Here is a 13471-nt window from a genome sequence, read left to right on the forward strand (position 1 = left end):
TACTGTTTTTTTTTCTCACATGAAAATCTTTCTCTACGCACATGCACTAGCACAAACACGTGTGTGCTCACACACAGGCGCGCGCACACACACGCACACACACACACCCCATGAAAGCAGAAGAGGAGGCACAGGAGTGGTGAAAGGGGGTTAACATGAGCAAGGTACAATTGTACGGAGGTTATAAAACTGTTGTCTTTGCACTCTAGCTAAAAAGTGAAATAAATTGTGTACTGTAGTCATGTCCAAGGATGTGACTACTTTCAACAAGTATCAGGGGGAAGAGTCTACCAATGACCCTCAAATGGTTTGAGGAAAACGTTGCACACAGGGGTATGACAAATAGGATAAAATGGTCAGGATGGCTGGGGACGTTTCTCACGGTAGTCTCGAAACTTTTCTTTAGGTTTGAATGAAATTAAAAACAAAGCTTAGAGAAAGGGGCGGGGGGGGGGGGGTGGCGAAAGGGAAGGATTGAGATCTATCCTGTCACTGCAACAGGGCTCCCAGGGCAGATACCGAGACAGGTACTAATACAAACTAGGCTAATTACTATAAAATTGCCACTGTGAACAGGGCTATCAAGGTAAGGCTGTGATGGCCTGAACACTCCAAGCTTCACCCTGGTGCTGAGCTGACCTGGGTGGAAGGAAGCCATTTGTAAACTCAGTCAGTCCTGAGCTTCAGGACCATGAGGCAGGGCTGGAAGCTCAGGGCCAGAGTAGGTGGATCGGGGCCAAGGGAAGAGCTGAGCTTGGATTGTCCTTACCCCTAGAAGCAATAGACTGGGCGGGTGACAGGACATGTGGAGGCCACAGTGGTGGTGGTGACAGCTGCCTCTTGGAGAAGCACCATCTGTGTGTTTCTCCTGCCCCCTGACACCATACTGTTCTACAAACCACATGCATGCACTTGCCAACCAGACACGGGGAGGGGATGTGGGTATGAAGGGGTCAAGCCATGTGCCGAGTGGGCAGGGGAAGGCTGCCAGGGAGCTGCTGCCTCTCGAGTCCAGCCCTCGGAGCTGACTCATCTCAGGGAGGTGGGTACAGAGGCCAGGACTCCACCCCACACCCACGCCTATCTCCACTCATAAACAGCCAGCAAAGCCCTCCAGCCTGAATCCTGCTTTTCTTCAGCTCTAAGGAAGAGAACTCACACACTTGACTTGGGAGAAGGCCTCCAAAAGGGGAGCTACTCAGTAGTGACTCCCATACCAAAGGGAAGGGACTTTCACTGTCCCAGACTTAAGTGGGTCATTAGGTCACTTAAGAAAGCCTGTTCAAGAGACATACGTTCTGTGATGTTCTTCCCTTTACAGGCAAATAATCAGTTTAGGGACAGATGCGGGTTCAAGTCCTCACCATGCGGCAAGGCCTGATGGGAAGTCACTACCACCTCTCAGTCTTGGTTGTTCAATGCATCTGTGAAATGAACTCGGTGGGAGGGACACCATACCAGAGCCTCAGCGCTGAAAGTCCACTGCATGCATGGTTATTAAAGTGTGTGTAAACCGACAGTGTATCGGGGGCCTGCAGTTTCCAGAACTATCCCAGTGCCGTAGCCTTTGTTCTAACTTTTCACATAAACCATCAGACCACCTCAGAAATTCCACTCTCTCGATATCCAAAAACCTCCGGGGCCTCCCCTTACAGAGAGCGTCTGCGCCGACATTCTTTTTCTTTCGCAGGATGGAGCCCGGCCTTATTTCAGAAAAACGTTGTCAGCTGAGCCCACAGTACCAAGGAGAAAAGCCCAGGGCCACCAGGTTTCCCTGTGATCTCCTATTTGGTAGCTGCCCGCAGGCACTTCTGTTGTCTACACCCGGGGGAGCATTGCCTGCTGAGGGAGGCCCTCACCTGCCTTCCAAGCAGCCTCCCAGAGAGGCAATATGGCCAGAGGGTGGCTGCAAGGACTCAGGCAGCATCCGGTGGCCGGGAAAGACCATACTAATTTGGAATAAGGGACACCGAGAGGCCTCTCTGGCACGAGGTACTCCAGTGCAGAGGAAAGAAAGAAAACCCAGCGAGGCCTGCCTAACTCAGCAACTAGAGAGCACCCCAATTACTCTGAATGCTGACCACCTTGGAGGCGTAATCCAAGGGCTAAGCCGCACCCTTCCCTGTGTATTTCCTGACAGATACCCTTGCTGCTTAATAAGGACCTCCAACCTGACAGGACCTAGAATCACCCAGGAGGGAAGCCTGACTGCCAGGCACGTTCTAGATAGGTTAAATTAAGGTGTGAAGACCATTCACAAGGTGGGCGGTACCATCCCCTGACCCGGGGCCCCAGACTACATAAAAGGGAGAAAGTGAACAGAACTCAAGCAGCCGCCTCTCCCTACTTCCTGACTGTGTGTGTGTCCAACCTGGGATGGTTTGTCCATGCTCGGCCCAGGGAATGGCACTGTTAGAAGGTGCGGTCCTGTTGGAATGGGTGTGTCCTTGTTGGAGTGGTTGTGTCACTGTGGGCGTGGGCTTTAAGCCCCTCATCCTAGCTGCCTTCAGATAAAGATGTAGAACTCTTCAGTTCTGCCTGCACCATGCCTGCCTGGACGCTGCCATGTTCTTGCCTTGATGATAACGGACCGAACCTCTGAACCTGTAAGCCGGCCCCAATTAAGTGTTGTCCTTGTAAGACTTGCCTTGGTCATGGTGTCTGTTCACAGCAGTCAAACCCTAACTAAAACACAACCTGACTGGATAACTGAAGCCCTTGCAGTAAAGACTTTCCTGTCATGGTAAACCATACTATGGGTGCCAAAATGAACCCTTCCTCCTTAAACTGCCTTTGTCAGGTTTTTGGTCACAGCAACGAGAAAAGTGCAAACACACTAAGACTGCCACCCCTGGCATCACCTGCGGCAAACTTGATCTTCCTTCAAATCACTTAGGAGACAGATGGGTGGATAGATGCACAATATATGCAAGTGCACATGCGTGAGTTCACAGCCCAGTTCTTCTTCTAGCTCTGCAGCACCTTCTAGTCTCTGGGCCTGACACATACTAGGGACCTTACAGAAAACTCTTGCATTTGCTATTGGATCTGCGCTTAGGAGCGCGCCCTGGGACAACCAGGTAACTTGGAGGTCGGGGTGGCTTCGGGTGCAGAAAGTCTAGAAGTAAATGCAAGACTTCTGGATTTCAGCCATGGGTGGAGAGATGGGGATGGGGGGCACGGGACTACAAAGAGCTTCATGGAGTCTCTTCTGCCAAAAGATAGGAGATCTCTGTGAGATCAGAGCCTGTGGTCACCAAGCCCAGACAAGATCGATGTTGACATGACCCAGTCCTCCCTCATCTGCAGCATGAGGGAAAGGTACCAGAGAATTGGCCCACACACCCACTAGCTGAGCCAGACTGGGGTACCACCAGCACTCCTGCCTGCCAGAGTCTGAGGAGAGGACAAAGGGCCAGGCTTTGCTTTCCAGGAACTGACTGATGTAGGAAGGTGAGCCCTGTAATTACGGTCAAGAGGAGGACCGCAAATCACCGATCCCTTCCCAACACACCGTTCGCCGGGAACTGAAAGGAAGGAGTATACCACGTCTTAGGGCTTCTCCAGCAAGGTACACCCGTTCTAGAAAACAGTGACTCTTGCACTCACAGACTTGTGACGTAGCTTAGACGGCCACAACAAGTTCTCTTACTTCTGGTCTCTGTTTCTGCTAGCTCACATACGTGTGGTGTGTGTTTCGGGGAGGGCACAACACTGTAATTAAACTTCCAGGTCGCAGCCAACAAAAAGCAGAGCAATTAGCATCCTAGGACTGAGATCAACCTACAACCCCGACTTCTTCCTGGGATAAGATCTGTCTATGACCTTGTCTTGCTGGCAGGGAGTTGAGACCTCAACAAACATATTTAAAGCTACCATACCTTTGCTATGAGATCAGGTAAAATAAAGGTTCGAGCTGAGATCTTGGCCCATCACAGATCTGGCCCTGGATTCCAGGTTGTGGTGGAGGGGTCCCTTGGCTTATTCACCAGTCTTGCCTACCCACAGCCCAGCACCAACCAAACAGAAACATTTGCTCACAGACAAGCCTCAGCTATTCTAAATGCCCTCAGTAACCTCCCATCTGCCATTCGTGTCTAATTTGCATGCACTAGTCTTTGGAGGAGACAAATCACCAGGGACGACACAGATCAATACAGAGTATTAGGCATGTTTTATTCTATTCTAATTCTCAGCAGACTGCTATTCCATTAACTGTATGCTGGGATTTATGGGAACGCTCATAGTCTAGGATATTTAACTTGAATGGCCTGCTCTCTGTCAGAAAATAGCTTACCATTGTTAATGCTTCCAGTTTCCAATACAACTTAGATCTTGATTTAATCATCAAGAAAGACATCTGTGTAAGGCCTTTCTACACCACACATGGCAGTCTTATCCAGAAGAAAAAGCTCTGTCCCCCAGAACCAGAAACCTTGGTTTTCCTCCATTCCAGTCATGCCCAGGGCGGTACAGTTGCCTGCTCAGAGCCTCAATGGGCATGACACTAGTCTCAGAGGGAGACCTGTAAAGCTGAAATGAGATAATCCACATACCCAGCACAGCTCCGCAAGGTGAAGTTTCAATGTTATCAAAAAACCCAAACCAAACCAAACCAAAACAAACCAAACCAAAAAAAAAAAAAAAAAAAAAAAAAAAAAAAAAAAAAAAACCCTCCAGACGAAATCCTCATTGCCCGCCCAGGTTACACAGAAAGCAGAGGCTATCTCAGTTGATTCTACTAAAAGGAGGAAGAGTGGGGAGAGGGCAGGGAGGTGGGGAGGCACTTCAAACCCAGACAATATATAGAGGCATTCCTGGTAGGCAGAGTTGGAATCGGGCTGCTACTGAGCACAGTTCGGCACTCTATAATGTTCAAGGGGCACCCACCACAAAGAATGTTCAAACCGGCTGTGAGACGCCAACAGACCCCGATCCAAGAGCATAAGGTTAATAAGCATGAGAGCTTTGCAACACAGGCATCTTTTTCCCAACCAGGTTTTCCAATTCATCCGCTTCAACATTTGCAACACGAATCAGCTTGCAAAAATAGTTCTTTCTGTAAGTGAGGCCAGAGTGACAACTTCTGGAGTTTCTGAACTCAGACTGCCATTAAACAAGAGGCTCTCAGCTCACCAGCGCTAGTCTCAGGAGACGTCTCCTGGGCACAAACACAGACCCAGAAAATGACTGCCTAATTCTACCTTCCTGACGAAATGGGAGCCACGAGGGTCTCTTAACTGAATTAAAATCACATCACGCCAACTGCTCGCTTGCGTTGTGCCGGGCACGGAGCCAAACACCTCCACACCATTTATCCTACTTAATCCACCACCAGCCAGGCGAGGTGGGCAATATTACTGCCTGCGTGCAGGGGAGGAAATGGAGGATCAGAGATGTTAAACGACTCGTCCAAGGTCACCAACTGGCCAAGGGGAAGAGCCCAACTTGAACCTAGGTCTCGCATTTCCCAACCACAAGTTCCCTGTACCTTCACGGAACACTCAGGTGCCAAGTTATCTTAACTTCTCATGAATTTTTTAAAGGCAACTCTCAAGTTCGTAATAAGTTTAGGAAGCAGCAACCCGGGGCGAGGATTTCCGGGGCGCTCTCTCTCCCCGCACAACGCAGCAGAGTCACCGCAAGTTGTCAGAGAAGCCACCCCGCTCGCCCGCGGAACGAGGAGGATTGGTTTGGCACTGGAGTTCGTGCCAGGCCCAGGAAATGCCATCTTTGCAATCTGGGGCGAATTCGCCCTGAGTGGCTGAACCTCGCGGACTACGGGAAGCTGGATCCCCGCAGCCGTGCGCCCCCTCTGCTGGGCTGCGGATACCTCGGCGCCGAGCCCAGGGCTCGGCCAGACTGGAGCTCACGCCCACGCCCGCGCCGCCGCGTCCAGAATGCCCAGCCTTTTGCCGCCCACGCCCCGCCCCAGCCCCGCCAGGTGATCCCGGCCTGCACCCCCCGGATGCCCGACGTGGCGCGGGGACCCAGGGCTGCCAGCACTCCCACTAGTCCTCCCGCGTGTCCGCCGAGCCCCGGACCGGGTGGGGGTGGGGTGAGCCCCGCGTGTCCGCCATCGCGGCAGCCCGCGCTCCGACCCTCCCCGCGGAGGACCCAGTCTCTCATACCTGCAGCATCCGGGGGCGCCGGGCGCCCAGGTAGGTCGCGCGGGCGGGCGGCGCGGAAGCTCGCTCGCGCCGCGACCTGGCCGCTGTCTGAGCATGCCCAGTGCAGCCCGCGGGCGGCTCCCGCCGGCCCGGCTGTGGCCGCGATGGGCCCGCGCGCGGGGCGGGGGACCCGGGACAGGGGCGGGCCCGGGGCAAGCCAGTTCACGGGTGGTTCACGGGCCTCCGCGGACCACCTGCCGAACTCCCGCACACTTCCAAGTCCCCTGGCTCACGCACACGGCCATTCCCTTTAGCATTTACTGAACACCTACTGTGTGCTTGGCTTTCCGGGATTGCATGCCTAGGAATGGCAAGAGCTTGGCGCACAACGAATCTGAAATGACAGCGAGCCTTGCTCGGTGGTTCCGTGGCTGAGTTGGGGGTTGCGCCGACTCCAGCGGCTCCGTGGCTGAGTTGGGAGTCGCGGGGCTCCTTTGCTGGCCCTAGGACGCCAGGAAGGTTAGCCCTTCCCAAAGCCTTCAGGGCCCCTAGTGGCCGGCGTTCCAGCCGGCCTCTTCCGCCTCCTCCCACACCTGCCTTCCTGCGCTCAGACTGCACCTTCCTCCCCATCACACCCTCTGAACTTGACCCGCCTCGAGACGTTTACACTGCCTTTCCCTCCGGGTAGGACGCCTTTTCCTCTGCTTTGCTGGTGCCCTGCGCCCTCTAATCGTTCAGGTACCTTTCGTACCTTTCCAGCTACCTTTCTAAATTAGCCCTGACCTCTTGCTCCTCTCCAAGTCCTTTATCGCCTTCTAAACAGTATCACTCATCCATTCAACAGTTACTTACGTTCTTCACACTTAATATATAGACAAAATTTCAGTCCCTTGTTGGGAGTTTGGAAGGGAGTTTCTCGAAACAAAAAACAGGTCCGTAAACAATGCAGTGTATTAGGTGATAAAATTCTTAAGAACAGGGGAAAGGGGCCAGGCAAGAAAGCTAAGGAGTGGCCCGGTGAGAGCTGGTGGAACAACCAGATCAGGTGACAAATAGCATTCAATCACACAGCTGAAGGAGGAAGCTTTCTCGGGACGAAAAGGCCGGTGTAGAAATGAGCGCAAGCTCTGTGCCTGTGAAACAGAAAGGCGAGCAGAGGGGCAGCTGGAGTCTGTTACCGGCTGTCTTCTGGACTTAGATTCCCCCTTAAGGAGTACCACCCTTCAGTGTCAGCTCGGTGGCTCCGCCTCTCAAGAGACCCAGCCTCTAAAGGACGCTAGGCTTCCAGTTAGAACTAAAAACGTTTTGGTGAATGAATATGTTAACAAAAGGATGGAGAGATGGTTAAGACCTGGGTGCTAGATATCCTGAGAACCTTTTGTTCCCATGTCACCATGAGACCCTCCGCCGTGCCTGACGTCCCAGTCCCTGTCCCAAGGTAGCGCACCAATGCCAGCGCTGCTTGAACGCCGCGTCCGGGGAATTCCGACAGAGCCGGGAGTCCTAGGGACTGCACTGTCCTGGCCCCGCCTAGGATCGCTCGCAAAACCTGGAGCTCCGGCGCCAGGACAGCTCTAGTCGGACGGGGGGGGGGGGAGCACTGGGCATGCTCGGAGCCTAGGGAGCCCAGCGTCCGGAAGGAAGAACCCCCTAGGAAGGTTGGCTAGGCTGCCGGCTGAGTCCCACCTGGCCATCAGTCTTCTACCTCTTAGGCAGGAGTGCCGGGTCACCCTCCTCCCCCAAGCATGATGGGAAGACTTGGAATTCAGAGACAGCTGACTGCACACAACGTCCTCTACCAGCTGCTGTGTGATCTGCTACCAGAGCCTTGCGCTCTCTGTGCCCTAAATAATACAAATGCCTACGCTTGGATCCGGGGGAGTGTGGGGACTGAAGGAAAAGAACGTGAATTTATTCAGTCCACTTTAAATATTTTCCCCTTGATGAGGCTTGAATTCAGGGCTTTGCACACAGAAAGCACGAATCTTTTCCAGTTAACTAAGCCCTTTCCCACGACTCATTTCTGACGTGCCTATCTCAATTATCCATCATTCTCTAGCACTTTCGGACTGCTAAGGCGAGGGACCTGGGAATTGTTAGAGCTGTCCAGTTTACTCTGCTGAAATAAATCCTTGTGTTACCTTTTCTCTGCTCATCGATGTTCTCAGATCTGAGCTAGAAAAATAGCTGAGAACTTCAGTGAAAAGCGCTAGAAGGTTTTTTTAAATTAATTAAAATTTTGCTTGTTTTTCGAGACAAGTGTTTCTATGTGTAGCCCTGGCTTCTCCTGGAACTCGTTCTGTCGACCCGGCTGGTCTCAAGTTCACAGAGATCCGCCTGCCTCTGCCTCCTTATAGGGGCTTAGAGGCGTGTGCCAGGATCGCCCGGCAATATTATTTTTTAATTCCATATTTGAAATCACCATAATAGAGCTCGGAACATAATAAAAGAATACACACCCAACTGGAAACAAAGTGGATGTTAAAAGGTAGAGTAATGACTAGTTGTGTTCTGATAAATTCGTTGAAGTAATTATTGCAATAAAATCTCGCTGGGTCCCTAATGCGGTTCAGTGGGTAAGGGTACTTGCAGCCAAGCTTTATGTCCTGAGTTCACTCAACCCCCAAGACCCACACAGAGTGGAAGAGAACTGACTCCTGCAAGTTGTCCTCTGACGTACCACGTGTGTGCACACACACGATAAATAAATAAATAAAATTATGGAAGTATGCTGCAACATGAAAAGAATGATGAACGAAAAAGCTCAAAACAATTGTGGAAAGGTGACACGGGCACACTCACCAAGAATGTAAAGAATAGAGTTTTAAAGCCAGGCATTGTGGCGCACGCCTTTAATCCCCAAATTTGGGAGGTGGAGACAGGTAGATCTCTGTAAGTCTGAGCTCAGCCTACTCTACAGAGTTCCAGAATAGCCAGAGCTACACAGAGAAACCCTGTGTCAAAAAACAACACAAGGAAAAATATATAACAATAATAATAAAGTTTGGGGAGTGTTGGAGTTGATTTTCCCCCTTAAATGTATATTCTAACTGCTAAGTGTTTTTGCTGTTTACTATGTGATTTTTTTTTTTTTTTTGAGACAGGGTTTTGTTTGGTTTCCGATCTCTGGACAACGGACTGAGGTGCATATTTTACATACCAAAGCAGACCTGGCCACCAGGTTCTCCCAGCATCCTTCAGTCCCTACCTGGCATACCCTGTCCCCAACTTTGAATTTTCCAGCCCAGAGGCCCAGCTGCCCTTCCGCCAGAGGCTCATGACATTTTGGTCTGCCTCTTCTTTCTCCCTCCCTCCCTCTCCCTCCACCCCTCCCTCCTTTTTTTTCCTCTCTCTTTCTTTTCCTCTCTCCCTCTTTCTTTCCCTCCCTCCCATCTCTCCCTGTCTCCCCCTCTTCTACTCCTCCTCTGCACACACCCCTTCTCTCTTTCACTTCCTCCTACCCCCCCAACAATGGTGACTTCCCTGGCCTAGGTCCTTGGGACCAGTGACTTCATCCCTCCAACCCCCAGAGCAGCTTCCCAGTAAACCTGCCTTTACTGTATTCTAATCTGGCTTGCATTGGCTCATTTCACTGGCAGACGAATAACCAACCTATCAGGTTTCTCTATGTATCTCTAGCTACCCTGGAACTCATTCTGTAGACCAAGCTGGCCTTGAACTCTGCCTCTCTCTGCCTCCTGGGTACTGGGGTTAAAGTCATCCGTCACCATGGCCACCTTCTACATTTTAGTTTTTTGTCTTTTTAAGTTGATTAATGTCTTGATGTTGTATTCATGACGGTAAATACACAAAGTCCTGGTTATAGTGACCTACATCTTTAATCCTAGTGTTATAAACAGATTGCCCCTGAGTTCAAGTCAAGCTTCATCTACATAACAAATTCCAGGACTCTATAAAGAGACCGGAGTCTCAAGAAAACAAACAAAAGCACAAAGATGGGCTAGAGAGATGGCTCAGCGGTTAGGAGCACTGACTGCTCTTCCAGAGGTCCTGAGTTCAGTTCTCAGCACCCACATGGTGGCTCACAACTGTCTCTAACTCTCCTTCCAGGGGATCCAACAACCTTACCCTGACATATATGCAAGTAAAACACCAGTGCACATAAAATAAAATAGATAAATCATTAAAAAGAAAACAGAATTCTTAAAAAACACACACAATGAAGAAAATCCCTTCCTGAAATAAACATACAAAAAATTAAATTAATTTCGTCTTGTGTTTATCCAAACTGCTGTGATTAAGTTCAAATGCGGCCAATGTTTTCCATGAACTTTTGTCCAATCTTTACAGTAGTTGGTTTCATTTTGTTAGTTTTTAGCTCAGTTTCATGGAAAACAGTTGGGAGTGGGTTCATGGCTGGTGACACTGGGGGGGATCTGAAGCCAAGCCCACTCACTTTCTAGCTGGGTAGCAGGTTTTATGATCTGTTACACACACACACATACACACACACACACACACACACACACACACACACACACACACACTCTCGAATGTAAAGGAGCTAGCCATTGACTGATGAGAAGAGGAGGCTGTCCTTTTCGTCTGTCTTTTGTGTGTGCCTTGCTTTCCCTCCTTTGATATGTCCTGTAGACCGCAGACTGCTTTTACCCTTCTGGTCTCCTGTTACTGTTTTGTTCTCGGGGCCAAAATACTAAAGACCAGCCTTTTAATCTGGTGCAGCTGGATTAGCATGATTCTATTAGCCTAAATGACAGGTGATCTTAGAGTCTATACGCCCAATCTTATGTGAATGGGTTTTCTGGATGGTCACGTAATCTTCACCGTTGAATTTAGCCAGCTCTAAAGCAAATGGGGCCCAGTCTGAATAGGGCTGTACCGAGCCCTTGAGAATGGATCCAGGCCCAAGGAACTCATGTAGATAAATGGTATCCCAGGAAGGCATTTGGGGGAGGAGCAGAGTCACAACTCACTAGAGACACACAATGCATAGACCCCTCAGGCCTCGGCTGTGAGGGAATAGTCCTGCTGCTGTTTGCTGGAGCAAAGCAGGGGCCCCAGGAACAGCCCTATTGCTATTAAACTAAAAACAAAAAATTAGTTTGCTCTTTGTCTCAGTGGTGCTGGTCCCCAAATCCAACAACAATAAGAACAAATCCCCAAGCAACCAACTGAGGGGTGATTTCATGACAGAGGAAGATCCGAAGCAGGCTAAAAGTTCACCACTAGTGATAGATCAGATTGATGGAGGAGGGGTCTGGTCTTAGCAGCCACCCCAGGAAGATACCATTTGTGTAGAATATCCAGTGCCTGATATTGCCTAGCAGCAATTGTTTGGGAGAATTAGTGGGAAGAGTTTACTGGAAAAAGCACCACAAACCATCAGTCATTCCCATCAAGACTCAGGAAATCTGGACAGTGATTGATTGGCAGGGCTCCCCGCTGACTTGCTAATGCTTATGAATTATTTGTGCTGTTGATGCAAGCTCACGAGGGGTTCCAGAACAGAGGGGGACGGGTAAGTGGTGTTGATGGAGCACGTGAAAAGAATTAAGGCTTATGGCATTGTGCTTTGGAGGGCCTCCACTGAGAATAAAATCACCAGGTTGAACCACAGAAGGTTGCCATTGCGTGGGTCAGAATGATTGGACACGAGCAGCTTCCTGTATTCCAACCCAATGGGTGTACAGAGGAAGACTAATGAGCAAGGAATCGAATGGGGCTGGGTCTCACTATTGCATTTAGGGGCACAAAAGCAGCTATAGAAGGTATCTTATGCATATGAAAGATGTCCTTTGCGTTCACAGGCTCTCATTTTACAGGAAGCTTGGTTTCTTCTATTGTCAGGGGGGAAATAAAGCAAGTGTTAATGTTGGCAAGAGAAAGAAACGTGGAAAGGGAGGAAGAGTGGTGATACCCATACAAGAAGAGAGAAGCTTTCCATGGAGAACCAAGCAGGCCTTTGCCCTGTGGTGGCTGTGGGTGGCAGGTCCTTGACCCAGGAAAAGAGAAAGGAGGAAGTGGTCAGGTATCAGTAAAGAAATATTCATCAACTCCAAGACCCCTCAAACGTAGAGCGTTCATTCAGTATTTATGGGGCACCTACTGTGCATCAGGTACTGCTGTACATGTTTGAGAAAAGCCAGTGACAGTGAACAAAACAAACAGCTTTCCCTCTCCTCTGGGAGATGTATTCTGACGCAGGGAGATAGGAGGAACAATAAGCAAGTGTTGGGGCAATGGCTCAGCCACTAGAGAGCTTGCTTAATGTGCACGAGGCCTTATTTCAGTGGCTTTCAACTTGTGGGTTGCAGGGCTGCATACCAGATGTCCTGCATATCATATGTTTACATTATGACTCAGAACAGTAGCAAAATTGCAGTTATGAAGTAACAGCAGAAGTAATTTTATGGTTGGGGTCACCACACACGAGGCATTCTGAAGCCTGAGGGCTACTTACTGCTTTCTCAGCCCGGCTCTGCATCAAAGTAGGCATATGTCTATAATCCCAGCACTCAAAGGTAGAGAGGTAGGAGAGTCAAAAGTCAAGCTTGCCTGGCAGAGTGGTACATCCCTTTAATCCCTGCACCCTAAAGGCAGAAGCAGGCGAGTCTCTGTGAGCTCAAAGTCATCCTGGTCTCCCTAAGTTCTGGGCCAACCAGCAATATACAGTGAGACTTTGTCTCAAAAAAAACAACAACAAAAACCACCCAAACCCAAGGTCACATCCTCAGCTGCATAGTGGTTTAAGGCCCTCCTTGGATACTGTAGACAGCAGTCTTAAACAGAACTGAGAAACTTAATCACTTAAACAAAGACCTAAAGAATAAGAGGGAGTTATTCACACAGGGTTTAGGAACAGACTCTTCTAACAGGGGAAGCAGCCAATCCCGATACACTTGGGGGATACAAGAAGGACGCCTGAAACCATGGAGAAAGTGGCAGACAAGTTAGAGACCATTGAGGCCTAAGACAAGAGCCTTCTCCACCACCCCTGGAAGGACTCTGCTCTCCAGTCAGAGATGGCCAGCTTCCTGTCAGCTAAATGCCCCTGTCAAGACATCCAGAGGTAAATGCTGTTCCTGGTCTACTTCACAGTGATTACAGATTCAAATAAAGAGTTGAAAGTCATGTAGCAGCTGCCCCTGACAAGAAGGTGAGCCGGCCCTTCAGACTGTCCTTCTAGGCAGAGGCAGCATTGACCATTTCTCTCAGAATGCTTGCAGCCTTCAGGAACGCCTGAGCAGGCCCCTCAGGGATGAATCTCAGAGCTGATAGAACCAGATTGTAATTGACCCTGTGAATTTGCTGCTGTTTGGACAAGCAAAAGTGTAAGTTGAAGGACTTTGGGGTCCTGTTCTGGAAACTTAATGTACTGA

General features: G+C 50.0%; 1 protein-coding gene and 1 long non-coding RNA gene across 8 annotated transcripts in view; one reads left to right on the forward strand and one right to left on the reverse strand.

Annotated features, from left to right (window-relative positions):
- The window catches only part of Ptpn3 (protein tyrosine phosphatase, non-receptor type 3), a 118892-nt gene extending 111298 nt beyond the window's left edge, over positions 1–7594 (reverse strand). For 2 of the 5 annotated variants that reach the window (NM_001100754.1, XM_087549723.1), the window contains 1 exon segment: positions 6132–6220. The gene's annotated coding sequence lies outside the window, so the exon portion shown is untranslated. 5 annotated transcript variants of the gene reach the window in all.
- LOC102556038 (uncharacterized) overlaps positions 5960–13471 on the forward strand; it is a 34284-nt gene continuing 26772 nt past the window's right edge. For 2 of the 3 annotated variants that reach the window (XR_015620886.1, XR_015620885.1), the window contains exon 1: positions 5964–6161. This is a non-coding gene — a long non-coding RNA (uncharacterized LOC102556038). Of the gene's footprint in view, positions 6162–13471 lie in introns of all 3 variants that reach the window. The other variant, XR_015620887.1, reaches the window with a different exon arrangement.

This window comes from Rattus norvegicus, chromosome 5, assembly GCF_021556685.1.
Source record: "Rattus norvegicus strain SHRSP/BbbUtx chromosome 5, alternate assembly SHRSP_T2T, whole genome shotgun sequence".
Classification (NCBI taxonomy): domain Eukaryota; kingdom Metazoa; phylum Chordata; class Mammalia; order Rodentia; family Muridae; genus Rattus; species Rattus norvegicus.